A 12,102-nucleotide genomic window follows, 5' to 3' on the forward strand; every position below is an offset into this window, starting at 1 on the left:
TGCATTTTATATCCGTTTTAATTCTTCCTTATCTAAAACCTCCTCAGTTTCAGGTTAGTTTTAATTAGTCTCAATTAATAGTTCTAGTTGTATTTGCAATCTCCCTACTGCAAACTGCACAAGAACATTACACATCCTCTCTAAAACACTCTCCCGCCAACCTGTAACCCTGTGTAAAAACATTAGTCAGCAGTTACATGTTAAGCTCCTTTAACTCCCAATTCACCTAAAAAGCAAATCTGTTAAATCAAACAGCTTCTTTACAACCACCTGTAAATCATAAGAGTAATAAAAGATTCAGCACAACAGACAAGTATCATGTTCAGGTTTTCTCCGATCATTAAATCACTATTATTGCCGCAATTTGTTTTATTCACACTTGGGCAATGTTACTCCACTTGTTTATCACTAAGAGCCTCCTAATGGCCAGTTAGTGAGCTCTACGTTAAACTGTCCCCAAATTTGTTATTTGTTATTATTACTTGTTTTATTATTATTCTTTGTTTTCATGTCACTTGTCTGTTTTCTACTGCACCCTCCTCACGCATTCTTAACAAAGCAAAGCAAACCTTAGCAGCACATTGACCGCGGTCAGCCATCCACATTCCAGAGGTGCTATAAAAGGATTTCCTGTAAAAAGAATCACAGTTTTCAAGACAGGATGTGTCTTATCCAACACTCTCCCAAGAATACAGTGTAATGGCATCACCCACTCCTAACCTATAAACACCGTTTCTTCACACATCAGCCCAGAAATCCTGTAATAGACAAACATTAAGAACTGTAACGCTGTAGAGAAGAAAATGTAAATGTTAACGCTGCGCAGTTACCTCTGTAAGCAACACACGACACAAAAGAGTCAATTAAAAGTTCACTCATCCTCGAATATTTTGTCATCCTTCTACTCCCGTAAAAAGAAGCACACATAAATTCATCCACCCTCTTATTCTATCTAGGTGGAGATTAACCTTGAGTCATGGTCAAGTCTTGTCATCTTTTACCAGTCAGTCAGTTTGTTTTATTTCCAGTCTTTCATCCATTCATCCATTCTTTCTTTCTTTCTTTCTTTGCTGATAGTGGAAACCATCACCGCATTTAGATTTCCGCCCTCAGCAAAATGAGCTCATTTCAAAAAGGAAAACAAGAACTTTCGATCGGATTACCTCGCTGAATCCTTCTTAGGCAGGGACTCTCATTTTCTAATTGTCCCCATAAGTGGCTTTCTCCAGAGCCCATTTTAATGTGGAGAAACTCACTTGCAACAATTTTCTCGCCGACGTGTAATGCTTGTAATTTCCGATATGCAGATCTGCTTAAAGAAAAGATTCACAAACAAAAATCAGTGCACTGTTCAAAATATAAAACAAAATAAAATGAAAGATAACAAAAACAAAAATGCAGACGCCCGGGTCTTAGGACTTGTCACTGAATATTCCTCCTATCAGTAAAAATGCCAAACCTAAACCTAAACAGAGTCAAATCAACACCACCTCAACCTTTTCATATTGATAAACCTATATGTTTTGTGTTCGTGAAACAAAATTGAACCGTTTCCATATTAAGTAATTTGAGCTCTTGAAATGTTTTAGTTCTCTTAATTCTGCCAGTTTATCTCAACACTTATTCAATAACTTTTATTCAACTGCTACTTGGTCACTCAAATCTTACCCGTTCAAATTGCCTAGGGTTCAACAAAGTCTACATCCTAGTTATCATGAAACTTGAACGGGTCTACAATGATTTACTTACAATAATTTAGAATCATCACTCAACCTAGCTCTAATACTGGCACTGCGTGACTTTTCTCACACTGGAAACCAGAATTTAGTACAGATCTTTAATACCTCAGGCAATCGTGTTCAAGGGCTGGCCCCCCCCTTTCTCTTCTTCTTTGTCCGTGTGTTCCTCCTTTTATTAACTCTCCATCACAATGATGTGGTGCTCTGAAATAAGACTCACACTGTTAATTCATCTTTTCCACTCTGCACCACTGCTCAGGCTGTTTTCTTTTCTTCTTTTTTTTAGTGTACAGTAAACAATTGAGTCGAGGCCTTAAGCCCCAGATATCTCGCACGAGCATCGTTTTCATAACCAAACTGCTCTGGACTCTGCTCCCCACACTACACAAATGCCCTCTGGGCTTATTATTGTAACAGATTCTGTATTTGGATTTGTTGTGTGCAGCATTGAGCCTTTGTCAATAAAGCATTCTTCATTGCAGCAGCTGGAGCATTGTGTGTCACTTCTTAGTGAATTGAATCAACATTTTGATTTTGGTGCGTGGGTATGTATCAGTTTTCACTCACTCAACGAGTGCATAAGTGTTCATGTGTGTGTTTCTCTTCATTCTAAGTCGGCGCATGCAGAAGTGTGTGTTTGTGTGTTGGGGTGTGTTTGTGTTCATCACCTTCCTGTTCTGTTGTTTGGGTAAACCAGCGGCCTGAAGCATGCCCTGGGGTCCTGCCCTCCTCTTTGGGTCTGTTTGCAACCGTTGTTGCAGCTGCCTGCATCTTCTCCTTGTAACTTGACCCTTTTGCTTCTGTAGCTCCTTCAGGGCTTGTTCCTGCTGTTGGAGCTTTGCGTCAGGTCTGGCGACCTCCTGCTCCAACAAGCTTCCGCCTGATTTCAAGTCCTGTATGTGGGACTCCAAGTCTGACTGATGGGTTCAATTAGCAGCCAGCTCCTCCGGAGCCATGCTCAGTTTCTGCCCTGATGCCTTAAGGTCTTACTGAGGGCAAAAACCTCAGAGTCTTTTCCTTCCGCGTCAGATCGGAGTCTATTTATGTTGTCCTTACTTTGCTCCACGGCCTTCTGCAGCTCTGCTGTTCAGCTCTTCTCAGAGGTCAGCATTCTTTTGCTCACCCTCCCTTTTCCTCCGGGCTTAATGCGTGTCTCGTCACAGCTCTGTCAGCTGAAGCTTTAGCGTTCTCCATCTCCGCTGCATGAGATTGTTTTCTGCAGCACTGTTGACATCCTCAAGTTGTTGTTATGAGTCCAGCTGCTGTAGCCTTCAGGGGTCAAAGGGTCAAAGATGGTAGCGGAGAGGGCAACAATGGTAGAGGGGAGAGCAGGAGTCCAGGTCAGCTTCGGCTTTCAGGGCCGTCAAAGCAGCCTGTAATCAAACATAAAGAAAGAACAAAAACAAAACAAAAACAGGCGAACAGGAAAATGATGTTGTGTTGGCTGTGTTATTCAGAGAGGGGAGAAACAACGGGGCCTCCTTGATAGGTTTGTAGCTTGAACCTATTCGCTGGAACGTTGAAGGCAATATAATTACACAGCAAGCAAGACACGAAGTAGGCAAAGTTCCTCATGTTTCTCGTGCACGGGAGAGAACCGGACAGGCGCCGTTCCTTCGCTTGACCCCAGTTGCTCTCGTCCGTTCTCCCGTAACACTGCCCTTTTATTGAGGTTACATGACTATGCATAGGTTCATTAACATATGACGTCTACATACACACAAAGAGTACCTTGCCTCTGTGTGTGTGTGTGTGTGTGTGTGTGTGTGTGTGTGTGTGTGTGTGTGTGTGTGTGTGTATGTGTGTGTGTGTGATCTGTCTGGCCGGTGTTCTTATCAAGTGGTCCACGATGCTGGGATCCAGTGGCTGACCTCCAACATAGCCAGAGAATCTTGGGGAGGTAAAGAAACCACTCACTTACACTCGCGTAAAACGAACTTAGGTCTCACCCGCCGAAAGGGTTTAACTAGTCTGATCCACTGCACGGATCTGTAAAATAGGAGTAATCCGCCGAAAGGATTTAAAACTAGGGCTCACCCACCACACGGGTTTTTAGGACTGATCCGCCGAAAGGATCTGAGCGACTGTATAATAAATGTCTGTGTTTTCTGTGTGTTGAGAGTGAATTGATTTAAACAGCACAATACGCTGCTGAATCACTCTCACTATTATTGTTATTTTATTTCCTGTCAGTAGCCAAAGTACTGGTGACAAGGGAGAACGGTTGAGTTCTGTCTCATAAAACTGACACCACTCCACGAATAACATGGAGTAGAAGGGCGTGTCAGCAACCACTCCTAAGTCTCATATCAGAGAAGGCTCTGCAGTTCTGTCATAATGGGTAATCAGCCCACCAAGCTTACTGCTGACGAGCAGTGGTTAGAAAAGAAATGTCCAGGCGCCGGACAAATTAGTGTGCAAAGATGGAGAAATCCTAAAAAGACCAAATGTCCCATTTGGGAAAGAAAATGCAGCCCCTGAGCATTAACACAAGTGAAGGAAGCTCTTTTAAAAGGAATAGGACAAACAAAAAACTTAAAAAAGAAAGGAAAATGTACGCAAGAATTACAATATTTCCAGGCCCGGAGAGAAGAAGCAGTTAGGCGAGATGAAAATAAATAAAAAAACAAAAAACAAAGAGAAAGAAGTCTGTGAAGGTTCTCAAAGAGAAAGAAGATAAACAGTCAGAAAAACAGAACTTAACTGCCAGTTTAGTAAAACCAGAAGACGGGACACTGTGCACTCCTCGCAATCCTTTTATTAAACCACCACCCGTTCCTGCAGCCGCAGCTGCAGCACCACCCGTTACTCACCCATATCAGGAAGAACATAATAATCCCTCATCAAGTGAAAACTAGAGATCAAAGTAGTTTAAAGTAGTTTAAAAAGGTTGGAAACAGACCCCACCGAATAGATATAAATATAAGAAGTACAAAAATAAAATAAACAAAGGCAAAATTACATTAGAACTTATCTTTAACGTATTGAAACTAATAATAGCAAGGATAACAACCTGTATACTGGTATTAACAATGAAACATAGTTGGCATGACGACCATGCCCAGAATGTATAGAATGAATAAAAGGAAATAATTCACACGAAAACCTATTAAATAAAATAGAGAGATGCATAAGGTATATTAAGGCTGTGTCATTGTTCAGCCAAGGACAGGGAAATGTCTCCAGCTTGGGAAAGGGTGAAACTGCAGATCACCCGCAGCCCTTGATGGATACAAAATAAAATATAAATGAAATATTATAATAAACTGTTGTATATTAGTAGTATAGTGGTATACACTAATAAATATTGTAATATACTATTGCTGTTATATAGAAAAAAGAGATAATAATATTAATAATGACATAATATTAATAAGAAGAAGCATCTTAGTCAGTTATGATGTGAGGTGGATAATTGTTAGAAGTAGTCTGCATCAAGTTTAAGGTTTGCTCAAACTCAGTATAATGACATGTGAGATGAAGAAAATAAAGAAAATATCTAAACTAATTAAGTGCATAGAGGCACTTGACCTGCTTGAAAACCTGTCATTCATCCTAGATGAGACATTGCTGAGATATAGAGCACACCTATAATAACAACTAATAAGCTAAACCATGTATACAACAGCTAAAGCTACAAGATTGAGAAGCTGAATTAAATATGTGGACACTACTAAGCTAATGAGCAAGTTACACATTTTTTATTTTTTATTTAATTGTTTTTTTTAGAGCAGAAGCTGCATGATATTAAAGCTCACACATGCAGCTGTCTGTGAGCTCAGTTTTTTTTTTCCTCACACTTCTGCTTTGTTTCTTTTTCTTTTTGACTCATGTCTGTTTTTTGTTTTTGTTTGATTATTTTGTTGGTTTGGAAACAAATTTGTGACCATACTTGTGGATCGCAGTGACACATAAGGATTAGGCATATGATTTACTGATGCCTAGTTTTAGAGCTGTGAGCTATGCAAAGTTTTTTTTTTTAAATCCTAACTTAAAAGTTTGAAATATGTGAGATGTGTGAATTCTTTGAAAAAATAGAAATTATCTAAAATGCCTTAAGTAAAAATGGAGTGTTGCATCTACAAAGAAATAAAACAGAAGAAGCATTCAGTAACTTGAAACTAGCCTTTCTACTTACATGTAGATGGAGGAGCAGGTTACATGAAAGCTGTGATAACACAGGCATTTGGAGAAAAGCAACGCCCGCTTGCATTTTGCTCGTGACTCTGTTGCGTCAGGCCTGCCTGCATGTGCAGGCCTGTGCAGCCACAGCAGAGGCAGTAAAAAAGTCAGCTGACATTGTTTTAGGGCACACTTTCATCATCAGAGTACCCCACGCAGTGACTTCAATTTTACTCCAAGCCAATTTGTCCTTCCTCACACATGCGAGACAGCTCTCATATGCTGGAATCTTACTGTCACAATCTCACATTAGAATCGAGAAGTGTGGTCAGCTGAACCCAAGCACACTTTTGGCCTCACCCAAAGGTCATCCACACTGCTGTATGAAACAATTAGATGAAGAGACAAAGCCGCGTGCTGACGTTCACAGCAGACCACAACCTGGTTTCACTGACGTTTTGTAGACCACTCAGCGTCTAAAAATAGCTTAGGTTATGCGGTACCTACAACAGACAGAGTTATAGAAGCGAAACCGTTGACATCCTCACACTCGCAGGCCAAGATATAAATATATACACTGACAGTCAGTATGTTTTTTCAGCAGTACATCACTTTGCAAAAATTTGGCAGAACAGAGGAATGATTACATCTACTGGACACCCAGTACAACATGGAAGTCTTCTGAAGACACTATTAGAAGTTATAACATTGCCAAAACAGTTAGCATTATGTAAATGTGCTGCACATCAGAAAGATAAATCAAAAATAACTAAAGGCAATAACTTTGCAGATCAATCAGCTAAGTTAGCCGTACAACAAACTGTTACACATTAATGTCTACAGCCACCACGCAAATCCCATTTGACGTACTTAAAGATGAACAAAAAGCAGCACCAACCACAGAACAAAAAAAGTGGTTAAAATGCGGCGCACAACTGAAAGACGATTTAATGACTTGTGAAGGGAAACCAATATTACCAAAGTCTCTACACAAAACAGCAGCCTTAGTGACACATGGAGTAACACATGTGTCAACAGGAGGGATGGTACAGATAATGAATACACACTTTTACACTATAAATTTTGAAACTTCAGCAAAGGAATTTGTAAGAACATGCCTAATCTGCAAAAAACACAACTCACAAGGAAACTTAAGACCTAAGAGAGGCCAGTTCCCCACACCACCTCATCCATTTCATACCATCCACATGGATTTTATTGAACTGAATGAATGTCAAGGATCAAAATATGCCTTAGTGATCATAGATGTGTTTTCAAACTGGCCAGAGATATATCCAGTAAAAAGGAATGATGCAATCTCCGTTGCAAAATGTTTATGTAATCATTTCATTCCCACTTATGGCATTCCCTCATTGATCAGATCTGACAATGGCACACACTTTGTCAACGAAGTCATCAGAAAAGTTTCAGAAGTATTAGATTTTAACATTAAAAATCACTGTGCATACCACCCACAGAGTGCAGGATTAGTAGAAAGAACTAATGGCACTATAAAACAAAGACTGAGGAAGTGCATGGATGAAACAAAAAGACCATGGCCAGAGTGCATAGATCTAGTAAAAATGTGGATGAGACTAACCCAGGGCTCCCAAAAACTGACACCATTCGAAATAATTCATGGGAGACCTTTCCATTACCAATAACAAGGACATTGTGTTGAACAATAAACTGCCGTGTGATTCCTCTCCAGTCTCTTGCAGATTAAAACCAGGCGATTGGGTCCTCATACGAGTACTCCAGAGAAAGAATTGGAACTCACCCCGGTGGGAAGGTCCATACCAAGTACTCCTAACGACACCAACAGCTTGCAAAATCGCTGAGAGGCCCTCTTGGATCCACCAGAGCCATTGCAAAAAGGTGGAAGTGAGTGATAGCCCAACCTAAAGACACCACCCCGACTCTTTGGTGATCTATAAGGTGAAGGGAGGGCTGATTGGGTACATCCCGCCTTCTACTTCTCGCCTGTAGTCTACTCACCAGAGCAAATCGGTGTGTCTGGTCACCATGAAGATTATTCTGCTTACCACCTTGGCCCTGCTGCTTACAGCATGGACCATGATGCACTTAATGGATCAAGAAGTCAACTTGCATAGAAGGGCATGGACATATGACAACTCACACCTGGTCGAAGTGACACAGGACCACATCCATCCCTGGATGAACAATGCCTGGTATAGATACATATATAATCTCACAGAAGGCAAAGATATTTATATATGCTCACACATGCCTGCTACAACACAGCATGCTACATTACATGGCAGACCTATGAACATGACCCAAGTGAAATGCGCAGCAAGTTTTGCCAGTCTAGGTTATCAATATTCAGGAATTGTCCTAAACCACAGCGACCCCCTGACTATTGGACTTCGGAATGGCACCTGTGACCAATTGTTTTGGGTTAACTTGAAGGTTAAACGAAGAAACAAAGCAATGCATTTTCCGGTATTCCTAGACCGAAAGCACTCACAATGTAGGGTCTGTGTCTGAAACACATTGATGTATCTGCTGTATATTGTAAATTCAGCTACAACAGGAGGGAATGTTGGGAGATTTTGAGTTTTGTGTCATGTTTATTTTGTAGCTTCATTTAAAGGAAGAAGAGCTTATGAGTTGTACAACTGCAGAATGGGGAAGTGAGACATTGCGTGCAGAGAATATGTGCTATGACCGTTGGACGCCTTTTTTCTGTTTCAACAGATAAGCTATCGGTTCCTCCTTTTAAGGAGTTGTTGTTGAGTTCTATACATGCCACACCTATTGTTGTGAAAGCTGTTTGAGTATAAATAAAGGATGTGCTGACGCCCCACGCGATTCCTCTGTGACACACCTAGTACACACGTTAGTGCAGAACAGATCGGATCGTGTCGGGGCATCGCCCATGTACATGCAATATCTTTGAGTCTGTGTTTCTTGCCTCCTAAGAGTTTTCTCCTCACATTTTCTCACAGTGTTACTGGAGGTCAAGGTAATGCCACCCAGAGTAAGAATCTGCTTAGATACCATATTTCTAAGATTTTCAGGGCTGAGTACAATAACCTCAGTTTGATCTGAATTAAGAAGCAGAAAGCGCCCATCCAGCTCTTTATGTCTTTAAGACATTCCTCCAGTTTAACTAATTGGTGTGTGTTATCTGGCTTCATAGATAGATAGACCTGGGTGTCATCTGCATAGCAGTGAAAATTTATGCTATGTCTTCTAATGATGCTGCCTAGGGGAAGCATGTATAGTGTAAAAAGAATTGGTCCTATCACTGAACCCTGTGGAACTCCAGAATTAACCTCAGTGTGTGAAGAGGACTCTCCATTTACATGTACAAATTGGAGTCTATTAGATAGATATGATACAAACCACTGCAGCACAGTACCTGTAATACCTACAGCATGTTCTAATCGCTCTAATAGGATATTATGGTCAACAGTATCGAACGCTGCACTAAGGTCTAGCAGGACAAGCACAGAGATGAGTCCACTGTCAGAGGCCATAAGAAGATCATTTGTAACCTTCAGTAAAGCTGTTTCTGTGCTGTGATGAGCTCTGAAACCTGACTGAAAGTCTTCAAATAAGCCATTCCTCTGCAGATGATCTGTTAGCTGTTTGACAACTACTCTTTCAAGGATTTTTGATATGAAAGGAAGGTTGGAGATTGGCCTATAATTAGCTAAGACTGCTGGGTCTAGAGATGGCTTTTTGAGTAAAGGTTTAACTACAGCCACCTTGAAGGCCTGTGGTACATAGCCGATCATTAGAGATAGGTTCATCATATTTAAGATTGAAGAATTAATTAATGGCAGGACTTCTTTGAGCAGTTTTGTAGGAATGGAGTCTAAAAGACACGTTGAAGGTTTGGAGGAAGTAATTATTGAAGTTAACTCAGAAAGATCAATCGGAGAAAAGGAGTCTAACTTAAAATCAATAGTACTAAAAGTAGCTGTAGATATTATTACATCTGTGGGATGATTATTGGTAATTTTTTCTCTAATGATAAAATTTTTATTTGTGAAGAAGTTCATGAAGTCATTACTAGTTAACATTAAAGGGATGGTTGTCTCAATAGAGCTCTGACTCTTTGTCAGCCTGGCTACAGTGCTGAAGAGAAACCTAGGGCTGTTCTTATTTTATTCAATCACTGACGAATAGTAAGACATGTAGATAAATTCTGTTTTATTACATATAAATGTAACACTCTGTATTACTTTAATAACTTTAATCATTGAAAAGATGGATGTTGAAACCTTTTAACCCCTCCCAGATGTAATGATAGTGTGATGTAACAATAAACCGTCCCCCTGGTTTACCTCAATCTCATGTCTCTCGACAAAGTCTTGGTGGATCTTAAGGATGCATAAGCTTTAGTTGCTTTTATTCACCATATCAATTCAAAAACAGATGGCTCTCAGCGAAGGCGGTCGCACTTTTCTCCTCTCCTCCTCACCCTTATCTTCCCTGCTTAGCCTCTATGTCCTTGTCTTGTCTTGTGTGCATTACTTTCCCTGGAATAGCCTCCCACTGTCGTTCTCTAAAACCTAAAAGAGAATTATGGATTTGATCAACTGGTCTCTGAATGCTATTGACACCCTTTTCTCAATGAGAAATCTGGGCTCGGGAGAGCCCGAGTGCCCTGGAGGGACTTTCCCTGCCGGATACACGATGGACGGGTGGCAGAACTGGAGGATCATGTGCCTGGCGGGACTGTCGATCGAGGACGCTGAAGATATCTATCTATTCGGAACCATGATAACAGGGTTCATGCTGATCGGAGTTGGCTTAGCCCTGGTTTATCGGAGAAATAAGAGAGCGGAACCGGCTATTCAAACCCCCCCAAGGCTGCCCGCTGGAATCGAAATGGAACGAGGCGCAACCTCTCACAACGAACGTAATATGGTCAACACCTTGGAGACGCTTGCAGCTGCTGTGAAGGCTCAAAACAACACCATTGAGCGTATGAGGGGAAACATCAGAGAGAGGCCTGCTCAAAATGAGACCCTTGAGCGACAGTTGGAAAACATCGCGGAACGGATCACTGCAGTTGTGAGGTCTCAGAATCAAAGAATGATAACACCATGGAACAGAAGTTTGATACCATCATGGAGAGGCTCGCAACTCTCCAACGGGAGATCGAGAGGCCAGTGTCGGAGTGTTAAAGAGCAGCCTGAAAAATTCTCCTGGGCTGCTCACATGGAAATTAACAAAACCAACATAAACATTGCGGATCCCCATCACGGCGCCAGCTGCAGGCCCAAGGCTGGAGCCGAACAATCACTCCCTGATAATGACTGTGTTACGGCTATTCTTCCCATCCCATGCAAGGACACCTGGATTGGCTGGAGGACTGTTTACTTAGCCTGATAGGCCGAAGGACACTGTCTCAGCTAAACTATGGACACACACACACACACACTTACACTGATAAGCACTCACTCATCCCCCCTCCCTTTCCAACGCCTTCGATGCTTGTGCCCTACCGGGGAAGATAGCAGTCAACTGGACCAGCACAGATGCTGCAGGACCAGATGCGCTGTCTACACCGGCTCTCTCTTACCCTTTACCCGCCCCTGTTGCTTGTCTTGTGTTTCTATGGTGTATTGATAGTCATGTGCTTTTGTGCTGAGGTGTTTTTTCTGTTATCAAACTGTTCTCCCACTAGGAGCTCAGTCTGAGTGGAGTTTTTTTTCTCCTCCTCTTACCTCATGTATTTTCGTTGTTTTTTCCTATCAGCCTACCTTTCTGACATGTCTGCCCAATGTGATGTTTGTGCAAAGTTGGTCAGAAGGTTCCTTTGTAAGTGCGCATGCGCCATTAGCGTGCTGCCTGCTGTAACCCTAATTTCCCTCGGGATGAATAAAGTATTCTGATTCTGATTCTGATTCTGATAAGTGAGAACTAGGAATAATAAAAGCAAAAATCATGCTAAATATAAACCACAGAGTATACTGTCAATTTCCACGATTGAACTATAAGAACTACAGTTGTTTATTCCTTTATGACCATGAGGGTTTTTGACTAATATTCTACTCAACTCAGTAACATGATAGCTTTTAAGAATTATATACCATGGAAATAGGATTGAAAGATGAGTCACCTGACTAATCAGATGAGCTATTACATATAAATCCAGCAAATCCTTAGAGCCATTGTATCCATCCTAAAAGGCCTCGTGAGTGAAACATGTATCTATGGCACCTTGAGAGCCCAGAGTAGAAAAACACTATATAAGAAT

This window comes from Astatotilapia calliptera, chromosome 22 (assembly GCF_964374335.1).
Source record: "Astatotilapia calliptera chromosome 22, fAstCal68.1, whole genome shotgun sequence".
Taxonomy (NCBI): Eukaryota; Metazoa; Chordata; class Actinopteri; order Cichliformes; family Cichlidae; genus Astatotilapia; species Astatotilapia calliptera.